This window comes from Ambystoma mexicanum, chromosome 10, assembly GCF_040938575.1.
Source record: "Ambystoma mexicanum isolate Mex_15411 chromosome 10, UKY_AmexF1_1, whole genome shotgun sequence".
NCBI lineage: Eukaryota > Metazoa > Chordata > Amphibia > Caudata > Ambystomatidae > Ambystoma > Ambystoma mexicanum.
Genome location: NC_090932.1, coordinates 1,570,172,560 through 1,570,186,596, shown reverse-complemented (window position 1 = coordinate 1,570,186,596; position 14,037 = coordinate 1,570,172,560). Strand labels below are relative to the sequence as shown.

At 39.3% G+C, this 14,037-nt stretch overlaps 1 protein-coding gene across 2 annotated transcripts in view; it reads right to left on the bottom strand.

Moving 5' to 3' along the window:
- Positions 1-14,037, bottom strand: part of KLHL22 (kelch like family member 22) — a 482,095-nt gene that overhangs the window by 127,078 nt on the left and 340,980 nt on the right. The window lies entirely within an intron of this gene.

Sequence of the window (14,037 nt, the reverse complement as noted above, 5' to 3'; positions counted from 1 at the left end):
AAAGATCTAATGAATACTAGATCCTTTCCTCCAAAACTGCAACAACCACTTATGCCTTACTTTATACGGACGATCTAGTTATATTGGACAGAACCCCAATCGGTCTTCATAGGAAGTTAACAACTCTAGATAACTATACAAATGCTAACAATTGTAAGAATAATGTCAATAAATCTAATATTCTAATTTTCCATCATTGTTTATGAAAGTCAGGCTACCGTTATAATTGGTCTCTTCTTTCTGTTCCGGTCTTGCAAACTATTCAATACACTGATTTAGGCGTAAACATTAACACCAGTCGATCTGATCACCCGTATAAAGTAGAGATAATAAATAAAATGAAGTTACTAGCAAATCAAGGCAAATGCCTACAGAAAAAATATGGAAAACTTTCAAACCGGTCATCATTTTTTATAATCAAAAAGTGATTCCGAAGATAATTTATGGTAGTGAATCCAAAGCTTTAAATGAATCACCTAAGTGGGAACTCCTAGAGGGCTTATTTTGGAAAACAATTCTGCCCTTACCTAAATCTACCCCTATCCAGATGATGAGATTTGAATTAGGCCTTACATCTATTAGAGCGGTAGCAGCATGGCACCTACTCTCCACTTTTAGGAAATGTACACTTACTCAGAATGATGCCACTAATCTGTTTCCAGCCCTAAAATCGATGTTACTGGCTGTAGATTCAGGGCCTCTTTAAGCGTGGAAAATAATCTGCCAGAAGATAATTAATCAGGAAGATATTTTGATAGTACTCCTATTAGACAACCCTGAAAAGGCCAAACTAAAGTTGTATTCTTGGGATTGGATAAATACTTGGGAAGATTGTTTAAAATACACTGTTTTCAAAATCGGGTTCTTTTCCGGAGAAGGCTATGAAAGAATTGCCTGAATATTTAAAGAAATTCTCAGATCGTGAGTATGCAGACAAGATCATGAGAATGAGATTTAATGTATGTGCTACCAAAGTGACAATAAGATTGCATTCTACTAAAGCGAACCAAGGTATCACTTGTCGTTTCTGTAACCTAGGATGTAATGAAACATTGAAACATATTATAACTGAATGTCTAGGACTAACATCAGAAAAATACGGTATTTATGGTACAACGTCCTTTCATCGCGGAACGTTTTTTTGCAGGGTTTTTTACCACGAATATTTTTATCGAAAAAACCCATCTAATTTATTTTGGGGTGGGTTACAAAATTATATATATGGGATGTGGGTTTTTGGTAATAGATATAAACAAAAAGGGAATGGGGTTCAGGAAGGAACCCCCCCAAAAATAAATGTAAAAAAATTAGATGGGTTTTTTCGATAACAAATTTGCGGTAAAAAACCCTGCGGAAAAACATCCCGCGATGAAATGACATGAAACCGTATTTTCATAGATTTTTGGTAAATAATATCCTAACTCAGGATATTTTATGGATAGAAATATTTAATGCATCCAGAGTGTCCCTTAATATATCTGCGATACAGTTATTTGATAGGGGAAAACAAAACTTGAAGTTGAAGTCTAATGGCTTAACTAATACGTCTGTCCTATGAATTTGAGCAAAGACTGTATGATATGAAAAGGTTATGGGGTGAAATTATTCATTTTGTATGACCTATATGAATATTGTAAATTAATAAGAATTTGACTTAAAGGAAATACGTCATATTAAGATGATTAATGAAACTGTTTGAAATGTCACTTGATTATAAGAATTTCAATGAAGAGATTTTATATATTTGACGTGATACAAGATGTGATTTTAAGTACTAAGACTAGTGAAATTATTTGATGAATGAAATTTTATGTAAAATGAATTTGTGTAAATATTGAAAAAGTTGTATTATCAACTAAAATAATAATAAATATTTAATTTAATTTAGTACATACCTATAGTCCATACGGGCAGATGAAGCCTGCAACTTTCCCAGATCCCCATTACATTTCCTCAAAATGTCCTCTTCCCTGAGGCTGGATCGGCCCAGTTTCACATGAAATCTTTTTTGTATATTGGCTACGGTCCACCTCAGCCCACTCCCCTGAATATTAACCGGAGGATTATGGTCATACTATATCTCTGTTTTGCTTGGGACCCGAACACTTCATATACAGCATTACATGGTCACAAGGAGTTGTAGGCCTGGCTCAAGCTCAGTGTTCTATCTAACGATCCGGGGGTCAATAAAGATGTGGGATTCATTAATCCACTTAATCTGATCTTCTCCATCTTTAACCACTAGAGGAATAAGTCAGATTCTGCTAATGCCCCCCTCAATTCCTTGCCCTAGCCCTCACAAATCCCTTCTTTCCATACCTCAAATGTTTGTGTTCCTTTTGGACGCAGTCACCATTAAAATCTCCCACCAGAATAATAGGGCCATCGGGGAACTGCATTTGCCAATTTCTGAAGGTCTCTACCACCACTTCTATTAACACTGCCGTCCTATCGCGTCTGAGGGATCGTGCAGATTTGCCAGTAGGGTGACCTCCTGTCCATGCAGTATATTTTTAATACAGGCAGACAGGAAGTTTCCATGGGGCCTAAAAGGAAGATATTGACATATATTATGGACTGCTTTGGCTCCAATGGACTGACCACCCTTGGGTCGGCCCAATAACAGGGACAGAGATGGGTGAAATAATACTGTGCAGCCACCCAAATAAAAAAATGTAGTTAGCCACGTCTCTTGTAAGCAGCAACATTGAACACTCGTTAAAACCGCCAGAGACTCTGAGTTATTTAGAAACGAGTTGTGGCCCCTAGTATTCCAAGACAGCGAAGCGAAAGGACCTGCCTCCTTCAGAGGGGCTGGTCAAACTAGCCCCGCAAAAAGAAGTTTCATTAAAGGATAACTGGTTGGCAGGAGAGTGAACCAAACTGTTATATTGCAAGTCTGGGATCTGCACCCAAAACAAGAGAAGAAAGCACAGTACAACAAATCCTGTACTTGGCAAAACAAGCGTGCCAAGCTGATAGGATTAATAGGAAAGCATAAGGGGGATATTCTTGTGAACTGCCTGTTGACATCTGTGAAAGCAAGTACAGGCTTGATTATTTTTTTATTTATTATCATCATCATGGTATTGATTGAGCACGGACCTAGCTTCGAGAAGCAACGGCATGCTTTACAGAGGTATACAACAAAACAGATACATAACTAAGCATTTTACAGAGGTATAAGATGCATAACGGATCGCTTTTCAGAGGTAACAACAGAACGGATATACAGCAGGGGGTAGGATACAGAGTGGCAGAGAGGAGGGGAACAGCTGTACCGGGTGGCAGGGAGTAGAGGGGGTGTGTGGCGTCTAGCAAGTCAGGTGGCGGCGCGAAGTGTGACGTGATGGCCTAGGTGTTGAGGAGAGACTCCTTAAGGAGGTGGGTCTTGAGTTCTTTTCAGGAATTGTAGGAGCGTGGGGACGAGTCTGATGCTGACTGGGAGGAGGTTCCATAGTATTGGGGCGTGAGGGGCCTTATAAAGAGACAAACACATAGCAAGGATCTTAGGGGAACAGGCCATGACCCTAATCATTGGAATCCTACAGTTTTTGAACATTTCTTTTTGTCTGCCACTTTTTGACCAAGAGACTGGGAACTTTTCTGTTGGTTAGAATCAGAAGAGACATTTTTACTTTCGCAAGGGATAATTCTTGCACAGTTGGTTTATGTTCTTAATGTTAGCGACAGAAGTAGGGACACAACAGGGACAGACTTTCTAATTTGGACATTCTGACAGTTTCATTAGTTTTCTTAGAGGCAGGGAAACCCCTCTTAGTTTTGGGGACAGAGGCATTTTTCCAACCATTTCATATAGTAAACATTTCTAACCACAAAGATGCCACCACTGTGTCTAAGTCTTACTTCTGACCCCTCACAGACAGCTTTAGTAGAAAGTGGCAAGATGTGGTGTACTCAAACTCATCCAAGGCCCTGACAAAAAGGACACTTTTTAGAGAAAGGATTCTCTAATTCAACACACAGTCTTGGATATATGGTGACCGGCTTGTTCTTGCCAACCAACGGATATAGCACCCTGAATGCTTCTAGATTTCAGTCCCAGGTATTTAGTGCCCAGCATGCTGTTTGGCAAACTAAGGATATAGCACTTTGCACGATTCTAGATATGACTAGCAGCAAGTATCCCCAATCTGCGCAGGGCACTACCTCGATCGAATTCCTACCGTTGAGTATTTCCTCCCCCCTTTGCTTCATGTTATTACATTGACAAACTCCTACCAGCAAAAATGTCTTTTTGGCCAATTTAGCCACTTCGTCCTTCCCTCCATGGTCAGTGTGCAGTATACAAAATACGATAATTGGACTAAAATACTCAAAAGCAGCAGGCCCTGATGGGATTCCTCCCTGTGTTCTCAAACTGCAGCCAGCTATGTGGGATCAGATCTTCAAACTGTTTGATAACATCCTCCTAAGCGCGGACATCCCTCCTTCTTGGCTAAACTCTATCATTGTACTGATATACAAAAAAGGTGTAAGATCTGATCCCGGTAACTTTCGACCTATTGCGCTAATTGATACTGCTGCAAAAGCTTTTGCTGGTTTGCTTTTGGGAGAACTACAAGTAGTGACTGGGCAGCTTGGGATACTGTCCAGGTACCAAATTGGTTTTCGGGCAAGGATGGGCACTGCCCTTAATGCAACAATTATGGCACATCTGCTAGCGAAAACCAAAGTACGGAATTCCGGTCCCTTGTACATGGCATCAATCAACCTTACATCTGCGTTTGATTGCGTCATACGTACACTGCTTTGGAAGAAAATGGCTGCCATGAATATCCCCGAGTACATTATACAGTTGATATCCAAGCTTCATGCAAATACCACCTACCTTGTAAGAGTGAACAATGAAGGTGCAACAACAATTCCGATAAGGATTGAGGTTGGTGTGAAGCAAGGATGCAACCTAACAGCCACGCTTTTCAATCTCTACTTATGTGGCATCAATGACATTTGGAACAATCAGATTTCTTACCCGGCAAGGCTTGGTCATTTAAAAATACAATGGCTAGCTTTTGCCGTCGACAGTCATCTTCGATCGTACTCCTAAAGGCCTCCAAATTAAACTAGATTTGTTTGCTTCCTACTGTCAAAACCACAATCTAAAATGTAATTTAGAAAAATCTCACATTGTGGTTTTTAGGAACTTCAAGAGAAAACGCACTACTCAAAATTGGAAAATTGAAAACTTTCCCATAACCATAGTACCTGCCATTCGCTATCTTGGTTACATAATAACTGATTCCAACTCCTTGGAAATGTGGAAAGAGGTACTGAACAAGAAAGTGGCTCCTCTTTCCACTCAAATGCGGATGGTTTATATCAAGTTCTGCAAATTCTCATTGTTGCCCCTACTGCAATGTTATATATTTAAAGTGGAATCTGTGCTCCTCTTCGCTTTGGACATGTGTCTTGTGAATATTAACAGCTTTCTTGACCAACTACAAGATTGTATACACTCCCAATATGATAATAAGGCAGGAATTCGGTCTCACTGCTCTGTCTGCACGTTATAACTGGCGGTTATTGTCTAACTTTGCTAGAATGCTATATCCGCCAGACAATTGCTTATATGAAGATCTTGGACAACTAATGATTGCCTCTGAACGATATTCCATCACAGTTTACTATGCACAAATGGTCCATTTACTAGACGAAATTGCACTCAAACCATCTGATCTGGAATTTAGACCAAATTATGTTAAACTGCGTATCTTTGAGCGTGATTGGTGTAAAACGTTAAGTGGAATAGCTGAACTTAAGGGATATAAGGAAGCTGCGCTTTTTTGCACTCCATGACGTGCTTATAAACCTTACGTAATTCAATTTCCTTGCAATAAAGCTAGGGAAGTTTACTTTAGGTTTAAAATGAACCAATCATTAACTCTAGAAAGAATTGGTAGTTGGAACCTTCTCCTGAAATCTGACATGGTTTTGGGATGCAGGTTCTGCAATGATGGATCTATCATAGAAACTCAAACATCTAGTGATATTTTGTCCACATTTTGAGGCAACGCATATATTATCAATTGACACAGATGGTGTAGGTTCTGAGGCCAATAGGGAATGGCTTTGGATAGCCTGAATGTGGGGGACCAGAACGGGTCTTATATTGTCCCTGTGCAGACTTTTAACAATCATAAACCAAGAACTTGAGACTAGGTATCTAAATATCAAGGGGGTGGATTAGGATTTGTTGTAACTACCACATTAAGTGTACTGTTTGCTCCTCAGCAAGCGCCAATTGTCTGTTGCTTTGTCTGCTTTGTGATTGTACGCTCTTATTTTTTATATATGCTCTTCTATACAGGATGGGTTATGCCAGTGTTATCCTGCAGCTCTCACAAATCTGCTAAATGACATTTAAGTGGATAAACGAAGTACTCGTGAAAGTACCGCTTTGCCGCGACGCTTGCTGCTTGTGGACTCTATTGTGAACCTGCTCCTGTGACTTATTGCCGTGAAGGGTCGTGTTTGAACAAGTTTGTTCTCATTGGATTGTGATTTGTCCCGCCCACCCGACCAGCGGATTCGCGGAGAGTCTACTTCCTATAAAGAACGAGAGCCCGCGCACAGCGCGCGCGCACTCGCGGAAGTACTCGTGAAAGTACCGCTTTGCCGCGACGCTTGCTGCTTGTGGACTCTATTGTGAACCTGCTCCTGTGACTTATTGCCGTGAAGGGTCGTGTTTGAACAAGGTGACTTTGTGCCTGAGCCCTAACGGAGCTATTTACTATCGATTAAATTGTGACTCAGAAGCTCTGACGCTGACGGTGGTTACATCACTGTTACAACACTGTTTTTTCTGTTGTTTTAGTTTGTTCTCATTGGATTGTGATCTGTCCCGCCCACCCGACCAGCGGATTCGCGGAGAGTCTACTTCCTATAAAGAACGAGAGCCCGCGCACAGCGCGCGCGCACTCGCGGAAGTACTCGTGAAAGTACCGCTTTGCCGCGTAGTCGTGGAGCAGTGACGCACTGTTTTAAATATCAACCTTGCTCACTGCTAGCTGCGAGTGACAATTTCTGTGGGGAGAGTTTTGTAAGTTTTGTGAACATCTTCTAATACTCTCAATCTATTCACCGTAAGTGAAAATTCTCTCCTTTCATTACAATGATGTTGACGCATAAATCAGGAATGCCTGCAATTGAAAAAATTAATGTATGTGTAGCAGAATCAATTATGACCCCGAAATCGTCCTCGCGTACTATACATCTAAAACGAGCGTCCAAGTCAGCAACTGTATCACGGTCTTGTGCTGTATTGGCTGACATACGAAAGTTTTGTGCGCTGGGGCCTAAAATGGGGGAGGGAAAAGAAACTCCTCAAGAAAACTTGTCAAATGTAGAAACAGCGAAAATACCCTTGAGTTGTAATATCAAGGATCAGTTAATTCAAGATATTGATACTACTCCCCTCTCATTTACGGTGGAAGGTCAGGAGAGGTAAATTAAAGAACAAGTGGCTGATATGGGGCGTGATAAAGAAACGTTGCCTATTATCATTTCACAACAAACTACAGTAACTGTAGTTGACATAAATCAAGGAGGCGCTAAGCAAGATGATTGTACGGGCTCTCCCTCTGATAGTGCCATAGTGAAGGTTTTTCCGGTCTTGGAAGAAGGTTTTAATGATGACAGCACTGTTCCTATGAGAATGCCGGATAACATTAATTTGGTTGAGCAGCTTCCCGATAACGATGTAATTCGGCATGATCTATCGAGATCCCCAATAATGTTTTCACCGACACAAAATGAATCTTCGGTGTTATCATGTTCTTTTGTGCAGCCCACTCCGCGCAGAAACTGCGTAAACCTTGGTGGCAATAACCAGGCTACGCAGGGGAATTTTGTAATTAGTTTGGAGACCTCTATCCAAACAATGAATGCTGCGGTGTTCTCACTGACAAGGCTATATGATTCGTTAGACACAAAATTGAATGATCAACAGATGTTGTTATTAAAACTGGTACAGGGACAGTCTGTGAACTTGACGTCATGTGAACAGTGTAAGACTTGTCAAAATGTCCAATCTCAAATGGGGAAAAATCTTACTGATATGCAAAGAAATATGAATTATACTAATGATCATGATGTTTTATTGATTGATTGTAATCAGAATCAGCAACTGATCCTACAACAAGATGCTGGGAAAGAAAGAAGATTAAAAACACTAATTAATAACAAGCAGATTGAGGATCAGGAAAAATCTTTAATATTGGTCCAAGATCCTATTAAGATCGACATACAACCTACTCCAAAATTAAATGCGGACAATGAGGAAGTATGTCAAATAGGCCAGCAATGCTTGAAGAAAAAAAAAACAAAAGTGAAGAATATGATAACCCCGTCCACACTAGGTGATGAAAAGGTTCATCAAGAAATGGTTGTAGAAAATACTGATGTAATTTTGTCAAGTGACAAAGAGCCAACATATCTGATATTTGATAAAAAAAAAAACAAAAGACTCAAATGGTAGAAGTGCAAGTAACTAAAAAGTCAAAAAATTTGAAAACCTTACCAAATTCTAAGATCTCTGGTACTAGGCAGTTTTTACAATCTCTGACAAAACCGAAAACTGTAACAGCTCTGGCTCGAAAAGCAATAGCCAATAAGTATAGGGACGCAATATTAATTAGAACTAGTCAAGCAAGTCAAAATAAACTAGCCTCCCTCGCATATGAGCCCCTTGATAACTTAGTATTGTTGAGTAACCAGAATGAGGGTACAGATACAAGGGAGGTGGCTACTGCACGGGAAGCTTCGAAAGCTCAAGCGGAGCCTGAGTTTACTACTACTACTTCAAATGTTACGATGTTGCCTGATTTGTAAGGGAAGAAGTGCGAGTGGCACCAGTGGAATTGGTGGGCGAGAATATATTAAGATTGAAAGAGTGGAAAGAGGAAATTGAAAACTCATTAAAGAGAATCGTCTCCATTGTTAATAGACCGAATGTAGCGCAGCAGAGTGATGGGAAAAACGATGTCGGGAATGATGCTCCATCGTTTAATACAACTCCTCTAGTTTTTCGGAATCAATCTCATCCGATCTCTGCCCCTAGAAGAGCGCAAGGAAAATTGGTAAAATCTGTAAAAATGCATCACCTGATTCTGCAGTGCCGCTCGCACCCGTTTCGATGTTTTGATTTGAATAGACAGTCTGTTATGAACATCATTTCAGATGTACCGTCATTAGAGGGGATTTGTTCGGGTGACATTGAACAAGTGGAGTTTATACACGGTTCTGACCTATCAGTAGTTAAACTATGGATGAAATCAGGGTTTGTCAAAAATGCTTTGTGGCAAGCCAGAATGGAGTTATACGAACTGGGTTTTGTGTTAATAAATCTAGCTGAACCTGTGCAACTACCGACTCCGTTGGGGAGAAATCAATATCAATCTAAGGCAAATCAAAATGTGAAAAACCAATATACTAGTCAAGTTACGATCAATGAGATGGAGAGTCTTAGTCGATCAGATGACATGCCTGGAAGATCATGTGGAAACTAACTAATTCAGCCTTCTACACTTGTCTCGCTTGCCTCATGGAACACCAGAGGCTTTAAACATCTAACCAAACTCAAGAATACTATTCTGGGCCAATATGATATTCTAGTGTTTCAAGAAATATGGCTGGCAACTGTCCCGGTCTGGGACAATCATATAATATCTCTGATACCGGCAATAGTCCCTGTAAAAGGTCGACCGATGGCTGGTCTGATGGTGGCTATAAAAATCTCACCAAATGTCTACTTGGAACCATGGGCATCTCCAAATAGTTTTCTTCAATTGGTAAGAATAAAAATATACACTAGAACAATAGGGTTAATAAATGTTTATTGGAACCATGGAGCAATTACAGATGAAGTTTTCTTTACCGCCCTGGAAGAGCTCTTGAACATGACAGTTGTGGATCGGACCTGTGATCATGTCAACATAACAGGCGATCTTAACATTACCTGTCAAAGACAAGAGGGAAAACAACTATCCGCAGTGGCGGTGAAATGGAATTTGTTAATGAAGGAAAGACAACTATTCAAATTGAATGGAGCAATAGAAGGGGATATTCCACAACAAAACACCTGGCATCGGGGTTCGCAATCATCTATGATTGATTATACTTTTGTTGATAACTCCTTGTTTAATACCATGGTAAATTTCACAATTATCCCCCAGACATCTAGTGATCATGACATGCAGACTATGCAATGGAATTGGAATGTTCAAAAGAAACATTATGATAACTCTCGGGCTACTAATTTAACCTTAAATGCAGCTCGTAATAGGTTTAAATGGTCTCCTCAGTCATTAAAAACATTGGAGCAGAATCTTATGAGAGCTGAAAATGATAGACAAAATGGGATTAAAGGCAATGACCGCTCTTACGTAGAAGAAATGCAGATATTCGTAGTTAAAATAAAGAACAATTCAAGAATAAATTCTACACTGAGGCTACACTCATATGATGAAGATGTATCTGTACGGAAAGCACAATATAGGAAAGAAAAGAGACAATTAAAATACTTAAGTCCGTCGAAAAGAGATGCCAGACTTAGATCCCTGAAATGTAACTACAAAAATTGGGTAAAATCAAGACATGTGTTAATGTATCAACAGGATGCGGAAAACATGTTGGAACAATTAAAATCAAAAAACTCAGCAAAGATCTGGAACCTTTTGAAAGTCCCCCAGGCCAAGGTCGAAATGATTTACCAGTTGAATCCCATTCCACAGGAGGTATGGGCTACGTTTTATAAAACCCTTTATGCTGAAACTAATTTAGTAAATAGCCGGATTCCGGTGAACTATATACAAGGTAAGGATATCATATTTGATATTGCGGATATATTATTTTATATATCAAAATTATCAACGTCGCGTGCACCAGGGCCAGACGGTTTATCGAATCTAACGATCAAGAGACATCCAATGGCGTGGGCAAACATCTTTTTGCTTATATTTCAACAGATAATTGAAACCCACTCCATTCCATTGTCGTGGAAAAAATCCATTACCATCCCAATTTATAAAAAGGGCGATAATAAAAATCCTGCGAACTACAGGCCGATATCGCTATTAGACATACCAAGTAAATTGTTTGCTAGATTAATCTTACGAGATCTAAACAAATGGTTGTGTGAGGGAGGAATGAGGGACCCAAACCAAACAGGCTTTATGCCTGGGATGGGAACTGCCATTAATTTGCATATCTTGCAAATCATTAAGGAACAGGAAAGTTTAAAGGGTCAAATGGTATACTTGGCCTTCATTGATTTTCAAGCCGCTTTTGACTCGGTATGCAGAAAATTGCTAATAAAGAAACTGGGAGAGGCGGACTGTCCAGCGTATCTGATTTATTGGATAAATGAGCTTCACTCGGGTACAACTGTCCAAATTAGGCTAGCCTCAGATGGTACGCTATCGGATCCCACCCCGACGTGCAGGGGCCTAAAGCAGGGATGCATATTGGCAAGCACCCTGTTTAATTTCTTTGTGGCTGCAGTCAGACATGATTTTAAAAACTGCAGTGCTGATGCTCCTCGTCTGGGAGGACGTGCAATCCCCTGGCTGTTTTATGCCGATGACTTGATTTTGCTGGCTAAAACTCCGGGGGGGTTGCGCGAGCTCCTGACAGCCCTGAGTAAATATGCCAATGAAAATCATCTGAAAATAAACCAAGAAAAATGTAAGATCATGATATTGGGTAAATATAAAAAGCGGAGAACTGTGATCACACCATGGGCTATGCAGAATACTCTGATTGAGACAGTGGAGGAGTATAAATATTTAGGTCTACAAATCAGTAATGATACACAAGATAGACCATTCTTCAGAGATCTAAATCAAAAATTGTTAACGGGTATATCACAAACAAAGATTATACAAGCTAAGTATGGGAAGTTTTCCTTAATCCCTGCGATGACCTTTTATAAACAAAAGGTCGTCCCTACTCTTACATATGCGTCAGAAACTAGGGATATGATTGCTGAAAGATTTTGGATTAGAATGGAAGGCCGTTTTTGGAAATCGATTTGTGGTTTACCTCTATCTGTCCCAGTCTGCTTACTACGCCATGAGATGGGGATGATTTCTTTAAATGCTGTGTACTTATGGAAAGTGCTGTCTCTTTATCGTAAATATGTCATGGCTAATGAAGGAAATGGGGTTATGCATGTTATAGGAAACTTCATGTTAAATGCAAGTAACAACAAAATTGTAAAGTGGCGAAAATGGATAATTTCAATCATGAATGAAGCTGGCATAGATATCATTCTCTTGGTAAATAATCCAGACAGAGCCAAGAAAAAGCTGTGGCTTGGTGACTGGATCAAGACCAGGGAGGCTTGCTTGAAATTGAGGTTGTTCAAAAATCAACCATATGCAATTAAAGGACTGCATAAAACAGAGCAATATTTGATTCGATTTCCTGATCCGAAAAATAGATTTAATTATCTAAGGTTTAGATTGAATTTATGCCCAACAAATGAACTGAAAGTGATGCGTAAAATGATCACAAACGGAGATTGCAGATTCTGTGGGGTTCCACAGCAATTGGAAACCGTAAAGCATCTCATTCTAGCCTGTCCTGCACTAATTGAGAAAAGATGTCAATTTTTTAAGCATATGTTTGCTAATCAGTGTATCCTTGAGTATGAAGTACTATGGGGAAAATTATATCACAGTCAAGAAGTAAAAATGAACATTGCAATATTACTATTTATTAATTCTCTAAACTTAAACTTAAATGAGTACATCCCGGCAAATAGCAAAGAATGATTATGGTACATCTCATAGACTGTGTGCTTTGTTACGTTACGTGATACGCAGTATTAATGAATTGTGGGAAGAAAAGGTACAGATGAGATGTAATTAGAAATGTGGTATTTTATTTGTTTTTATTGTAAAAATGATAACTCTGTACTCTTTGATTCTGCTTTTATACAAGTGGAGATAAAAGTATATTTTTATATGTTGGGTTTATACTATGTAAATTGTCAAATATATTCTGTGTGTAATGTGTATAAATTTGAAAGGCTGTGTTTAATACAGCTAAATCATATAAAAAAAAAAAAAAGTACTAATAAAGGATGCACTATACTATCCATGTTTCCAATGTATGTACATATGCTGATAAATAACTTGCCATATGGTGCATAGCATACGAAAGAGTTTTTAATTGCTTACTATATAATTTATATTAAATTGTATAATGTATGAAAATTAAATAGATTTGTAAGAAAATGAGGAGGCTAATTGAAATTATCAAATGTATATTATGGAATATTATATAATGTTAAAAGTTGTAAAAGTTTGTTGATCGAACTAATAAACAACGGTTTAATAAAAAAATGTTTTTAAAAAAAAATGTCTTCCCTCTTGCTTAGCATTTTTGGCAGTCCGATATTGTGGCCCACCTGCGTCAAGGCTTCCAGTCCTTAACATGTTCTCGGCTTTATTTCTTGGTCTCTGGCACTTAACAGTGTTTGAGATATAGGCCTTTGTAGGATTGCAGCATTTTGTTCGTCCTTAGTGCTGGTCTCAGCCAGTGTCTGAGACTAAAGGCCTTCAAGGAGGCGTACACTTTCTGCTCTCATTTTGGATCTAGTCACTGCAAGTCACTGAGATATAGCCCTCAGAAGGCTTGCAGTGTCCACTCTTCCTCTTGAATACTTCTTTGCTCCTCTCGCTTTCGGGTCTGAAACCGGGATTGCGTGTCTACCTGCCTCAAAGTATGCTCTTATATCACTCTTGATTATGGTGATCAATCAGAAAAACTTCTGATTGGTGCCCCTCTGTTTTGAGTCTGAAATTGGACCTTGCATGTGTACTACATTTTACCTTTGATACCCTAGTTGGTATTGATTAGTTTCTCTTGCGAAGTATCAGGATTTAATAACACTTTTACCCTCAGTAGTTGAGGATTTAAAAATCCTAGCTGCCATCTTGGAGTCAGGCGGTATTGATGGTGAAGGAGTGCTGCTCCACAAAGGAAAGCCCATCTCAGGCAGTGGGTTCT